The 6,811-nt window shown below is 39.3% G+C and overlaps 1 protein-coding gene across 2 annotated transcripts in view; it reads left to right on the forward strand.

Annotated features, from left to right (window-relative positions):
* The first annotated feature begins 1,472 nt into the window (after positions 1 to 1,472).
* Positions 1,473 to 6,811, forward strand: part of LOC109535347 (Krueppel homolog 1) — a 15,947-nt gene continuing 10,608 nt past the window's right edge. Inside the window, exon 1 of one of the 2 annotated variants that reach the window (XM_048662457.1) lies at positions 1,473 to 1,764. The gene's annotated coding sequence lies outside the window, so the exon portion shown is untranslated. The remainder of the gene's footprint in view (positions 1,765 to 6,811) is intronic. The other variant, XM_019901236.2, reaches the window with a different exon arrangement.

Here is a 6,811-nt window from a genome sequence, read left to right on the forward strand (position 1 = left end):
CTCCAAACAAGCTAGTGCCTGTGTGATCTCCTTATGATCCACTCTTATCAAGCAGCTTCTGGTATTCAGTTAATTAACTCCTGCTCCATTTGTACATGTGTGTGCTCCTTGTGCTCTGTGTATCGTACAAACGTGGTAGGAATGTAACCCTTCCTCAGTATTTATTTGGTGCTTGGGAAAGTGTCAGTTATTGTGCTCTGAGTGCCCCTGCAAGGGCCTGATTCCGATTATGTCCAATACTTGTTCCTCTGTGCCTGGAACCCGAACATCTATTGCCGTCCACTATCTTCATGGAACCACTCTCCTCGCCGTTTGTTGGCGTGAGTTCTTTAAGCTTCTGCCATGTTACTGTAGCATTTTTCCTATCGCTAATTCGTGAATTTAGCTAATCGCAAATTCGTGAAAGGAAATTCAAGGTAAGTCACAGTTTGACAAATTATTGTTATTATTGACAAGGACGATTCACCTGTAACTATCTGTTAATGACAGAAAACATCATTGCCGCTGTGCCTTGTTATCAAAAAATTGTAGAAGAGAACTTTTTTGATATCAAAAATTTTCGTAATTTGAAGCAAAGGTCGTAATTTTTATTTTTCAATGCTTAAGTGTTCCAATATGCTACCAATTAAACATGAAACAATTTCAAAATAATGCTTAATAACAAAGTTGAAATTCGTTCTTCAACTGTTGATATCTTCCAGAAATATTCCAAAAAATTTGTTAATATTTTTCTCGTACTCCCCAAGGAAGCCTCTATCCTCACCTCACCCTGTATAATTTCAGTTCAACTTGTAAAAAATAAAGTACTTGTTTAATTTAAACCGTTCCGCTTTGCTTCTATTGGTTTACCCCGTTTGAATTTACTTGCGATTTTTTAGTCTACGTTTGGCGATTTTTGACGGATATTCGTCCGCTAGTTGGCGAAATCGCCATTTCTCAGTCAGGTCACCCTGCTCGAAAAGCGAAAGCGTACTGCAAAGCAACAAGAACAATTTGAAAGCAGTTAGTGCAAACGTGCATAAACAACCGACTATAACAGTCTAGACCAAAAAAAAGTAGGACAGCACAGCCTTGCCTAACGCAAAATCTCTAAGCCGCCGCTCCTGACCCACGCCAATAACCAAATTCGCCAGCAGAACGAACAATAATTCCGATTCCGCAATGGCCGTTGCACGACCTTAGGAACATCGCCTATGACACCCCACGATATTCGCATATCTACGTATTGTACGCATTAAGATCCCGAGCCAAGGGCAATTTCAATTAGAGCATCGCGTCCGAACAGATCGAGCGTTTTTCTCGAAAAAAACCCGTATCGAACGCTAAACAACAAACCCATTAATCGGGACAAAAACAACTTTTCGAGCCACGAGGCGGTCGCCGTAGTCACTCGCCGCCACGTGCCGACTTCCACGAGCCGCAAAACTCTGGGACAGGTCACGGTAGGCGAGCCGGGGGCGGCGCGGCGGCGGCGGAACGCTCCACGAGAGATCTCGGCCGCGTCCGCCACCTCGTTCGGCACCGCTAGTAAACATTTAGTCAGATTTTGGCCATTGCAAGTGTGGTTCAAACTTTTCAAACTTCTCGCTTGCCTTTCAAAAGCCAAACATCCCAACCAACAATCAAAGTTCCCATCAATCAAAGCGCATCAATCAAACGGTTCTCAGTCTGATTCGCATTCGTCCGGGTCGCGTTCAAACCATTTTGGATGATTCAGGACGTTGCGGCTCCAACCGTCCCGAAACCAACCCCCCAGAATTAATTGTAAGTATTTTTGTTTTTTTTGGTTTTATTTTTAATCAGTTTTTTCACACGTTTTTAAACCCGTTTTGCAATTTCGACGAGCGTCAGCCAGTGGGCATGCAACTTTCAAGGGTCAATTTTGACCTCTAACTTTCTGGGCCAACGGAAAAAGTTGGCAACGATCGGTTTTTTGCAAAATGCAGGCCCAAAATCAGTTGGCAATCACCGACCCAGTTGCTTCATTGATGATTATTCAGGAATTTTTTTTCGGTCAGTTCCTTTTCCATAAGCCGATAGTAGCCCTTGGCGCAGCCTTCAAATCGCGGGCCGCGAAAACGCAACCTGACTCAACTGTTCCCATGCGAGCAAATCAGCCCCTTAACCGAAATACACTTTCGCAGAAAACAAGGTGATTTTAGATCACTGGAAATCAAATTGCATTCAGCCACATAACAATAATAGTAGTTTGCAAATTGCAGATAAAGATTTCATGGAAATTAAGCGGCGCCACGTTGCCAGATTCACGACATTCAGTTCGGCGATATTTTATTGAAGTCACTTTTTTTTTCAAAACAGCAACAAAATATGTTGCGTTCATCTATGCGGGGTGTTACAATAGGCCTGGGTAACACTGTTGATTTGCGCTGTTGAGTTGTTGCGCCTCTCTGAGTCAGCGAGTTATAACTCATAGGTTAATGAGTTATAAGTGATTTATTGAAGCTTTACGAGACCCGAGACTGGAATTTTCACATCTAAAAACAAGTTGATTAACATTTTTCCTTAGTAACGTTTTACTAATTTGTTCAAGCAACTAATAAAGAACCATCTAGATTTTCCCAGCAACAGAACTGAGTCCAAAGAAAGTCGACGAGTTTTTTTGTAAAATCGATATTTTAATTTTTTGCATAAAAAAATCATTTTTATGCGCGGTTTTTCTGTTTAGAGACAGTGTTATTTAAATATTGACCTAAAAGTGAAGAAACCCCAGTTTCCAAGAGTTTTCCAAATAAATGATTATAAACTTTCGCTTTTTCAATATTTTAAGTACAACCAAAAAATCATGCGATTTTGCGTAGAAAGGCTTGCTTAATAGAAACATTGTTAACACTGGAATGACCTGACAATTTAAGGAACTTTAAAAATCTTCAGAGCGATGAGCGATGGGCGGCGAATTTTACAAATAATATTTTGTAAACTTTTGCTCGTCGTTTTTTTAAGATAATCCCAATTACTTTCCGCTAAAAACTGAATAAAGTTATTTGGTTTTTTTGCCAACTTCGAAGCTGAAATGGGGTTTCTAAAGTTCGCTGCAAACCCATGAACGAGGCCAATTTTCTAGTCAAATTAATTTTGTCATTTTTGGCTGAAAAGACCCTATTATTGTCAAAAAAGAATAAAATCATCAGAAAATAATGTTTCTTTGCGTTTTCGATTAACAACATTTAGTTTTGTGATCCGTTTTGGAGAAAATCTTAATGGATTTCGGGGAAAAAGGGGAGGAACTTATTTTTGTTTTTGTCCCGAATTCGACGCTGAAAAGTTTTTGTAACATTTTTACAAAGCTATGAGTTTTTCTTGTAATTTTTTGCGTTTTTGCGACCTCCATATCGTCAGTATTTTTAAGTGAAATTACAAAATAGAGGGTTTTTAGTAGAAAGTTAAGCAAAAAAAATTCAGTCAAAACTAAAAAAACACATTTTTTTTAAGTCTACAATCTTCAGAGAAACTTTCGAGAATTCTGTTCATTTTTTTGATATAAAATTATTTGATTTTTCTTCAAAATTCGAAGCTGGAAAGGGATTTCAAAACGTTTTACAAAGCGACGAAGGACTCGAAATTTATTTCATAATTTTTCGGGGAAAATACCTTAAGATTGTCAGCATTTTTAAGTGACACTTTAGAAAGYTGARCATTTAGAAGACAAATTAACTTGGCTAAAACTGTAAAMTTCTGAAAAAAWTTAAAAAATATTATTAATAAAGAGCCCTTAAAAGAAATCTAAAAACGAGTAAAAAAACGCATCAACATTTTCCCGGCAACGGAACTGAGTTACTGCGCCGGTGCTTTGGGTTGGCGCAACAATCCCCACAAAGAACCGAGATTTTTGCAAAAAACCTGAGCAGGAATTTGACAACAATGTTTTTACTTTTATTAGTCCACAAGGCTCAATGCCTCAAAGTTTGGTTTTTCAATAATCAGGAAAAAAGCCACCACTTGAAGCAAAACCTTCGTGCCTTAGCATGCATGCTTTCTTCGATTCCTGGTAGTGGGGTTTCAACTGTTTTGAGTACCTAAGCTGGTTTCGTTCGAAAAATTACATTTACATCTTCCCTTTTTCTCGACTGTTGCAAATGAAGTGTGCCATGTAAAATATAAAATAGAACAGCGATCTCCAGTATTTTTCACTTTTCAAAACTTATCGAGAAAATCGAAAAATTCTCTTCGAAGAGCTGCATAACGAAAACAGTTGTTTACTGAACGATTCCATTTAATTCATTCGCCCACATTGACTTGCATCAGTTGTCAAATCACCGCCCGATTTGTCATTTGGACTGATGCTGATCAGTGTTTGCTTTTAGTTGAGACATTCTTCAGAGAACAAAATACATTTTCCGAAAACTTGCTACACCAACTGAGTAGTTTTCTCCTAAGGACCAGAACAGCGATCTCCAATTTGTCTACTTTTCAAAAATTATCCAGAGAATCAAAAAATGATCTTCTGCTGCATAATTAATTTCATTCATTCGCCCACAATGATATACGACAGTTGTCAAATCGCTCCTCAATTTGACGTCTAGGGCCAAATGTCAACGATGCATTATTTGGACTGATGCTGACCTTCCTTCTTCAGTGTTTTTTTTTAAGTTAAGACATTTTTTAGGGAAAAAAACATTTTCCGATTGCTTGCTTATCAACTGAGTAGTTTTTTCTAGAAGACCAGAACTATGATCTATATAGCAATATTTTCCACTTTTCGATTATTATTATTAGATTATCCGGAGAATAAATAAATAAAAACTGAATAAAAATCCTTCTTTAAGCAGCGTAATGAAGCATATTGAAGGCGTTTGCTTATTGAGCGATTCATTCATTCGTCCACAATGACATACGTCAGTCGTCAAATCAGCGCCCAATTTGACGTTTAAAGTTAAGTGCCAACTGATACACAGATTTTGCCAGTAAACTACAAAGCAAACGGCAAAGCTTGGATGATATTGGGCATTTTTAGAACTGAATTGCGGCAATGGGCGGAGAAACTAAAGCTTAAAAACAGAGAAATTGTGCTTCTAGTCGACAACTGTCCCGCGCAATGATGTTAAATTAGAACAAATGAAGTTGGTTTTTATGCCACCGAATACAAGTGCGAAGCTCCAACCTATGGATCAAGGAGTAATACATTCGCTAAAATTTCATTATAGGAAAATTCTTCTTATGAAAATGTCAGGCGGTCGATAAAAATGAAACTTTTTCTATACATCTCTTAGATGCAGTCAATTTCATTCATTACAAATTGCTTGGAGCATGGTGGATTTGTAAGAAAAAAAATGATTATGAACCAAACGATGAAATTCCACTTAACGAATGGTTAGAAAAGTATAAAGACTGACTACGAGTATGACACAGACGAAGATGTCCCAATGTTGTCGAAGAACAAGTTAAAACAAATTGAGTGATTTCAATTTCTTCGAATATGTGAGCATTGATAATGGCATTCTTACAAGCGAAATGTTGACCGATGAGCAAATTATGGACTCCGTAACCTCATCTACAGCTTTAAGCGATAATGAGAAAGATGACGATTTAGGTGAAACGTGTTCTACTGTAGACGCTAATGCTGTTCCAACCATGTCTGAAATGACAAAAAAAGTGTCAGAATCTCGTAATTTTCTGCAATCACGCCAAGTTTCTAATCATATCTGGGAGTCCTTTTGTGATCTTGAAAACTATATAACTAACATCTATTTTTGCAGCAGAAATGTACATAAAAAAATTACAGACTTTATGAAGTAGATTTCAAATTGTGTTCAGTTTATCTTTTTGTGATCTTTTTAGTTATACCTCTCTATGTAAAAATTACAAAATAAAATAGACCACGTGTTTTTGTATTATTGTCGGCAGAGCCCCGGGGCTCCGCGGAGCACACTTTGAGTAACGCTGATCCAGAAAATCAAAAAAATCCTCGTTAAGAGCAGCGTAATGAAGGCATTTGTTCACCGGTGCTTCAAAAATGGCATACGTCAGGTGTCAACTTGTCGTTTTAGATCCAACTGTCAGCTTGTCGTTTAGATCCAACTGTCAACTGATGCTGACCTTCCCTGATGCCACATGGCAGATTTTCGGAATTTGCGAGCGCATGGCAACATTGTAAATGGTGCGGGCATGAGGAGGCGAGGGGCAGCCCACGACCTACGTCTCGTATCGGGTTGTCGAGGTCGGCGCTCGATGAAAAAATCAGCCAAGGCGGCCACGTGGAGGCGACTGACTACGGCGAAGAACGCGTGGCGCGTTGCATTGAAAATTCGTATCCCGGGTCGATGCGGTCATCAAAAACCCATAGTGCGGCGCCTCAGCGGATGCATGGAAGGCGCGTGGAGCGGTTGTTTTCGATTCCACCACGGGCGTCGGCCGTACCAAAATATTCCTTATCCGTTGCCTTGTTTTCGCATTTAATGTGCGCTCGGGCTCGGCCTAATCTCGCTGCAGTTGAGCACGATAAGCGATAACGAAGCTTTGTTTTTTTTCAATTTTTTCGTTTAAGTCTGGCAACATTCTGGCTGCAATTGGGGCCCTCTTCGCACCAGCGCCAAAGTCCCAATCAGCTTTTTGCGCTCGGTACACCACCATCAATACCGGCATCGATAATAAAGATGGACTCGGTGAAATAAACGAAAGAGGGGACCGTCTTATACAGTTCTGCCAGGATCATAACTTACTACTCAGTAACACCATATTCAAGCTCACACCCCCCTCGCAGAATCTACACGTGGAAATCGCCAGCAGACTGCGGAAAAAATAGTTAGAAATCAAATCGACTATATAGCTATACCCAACAGATTCAAAAACTCAA

This window comes from Dendroctonus ponderosae, unplaced genomic scaffold (genome assembly GCF_020466585.1).
Source record: "Dendroctonus ponderosae isolate FM_Combo_2020 unplaced genomic scaffold, Dpon_F_20191213v2 Dpon_F_20191213_11, whole genome shotgun sequence".
Classification (NCBI taxonomy): domain Eukaryota; kingdom Metazoa; phylum Arthropoda; class Insecta; order Coleoptera; family Curculionidae; genus Dendroctonus; species Dendroctonus ponderosae.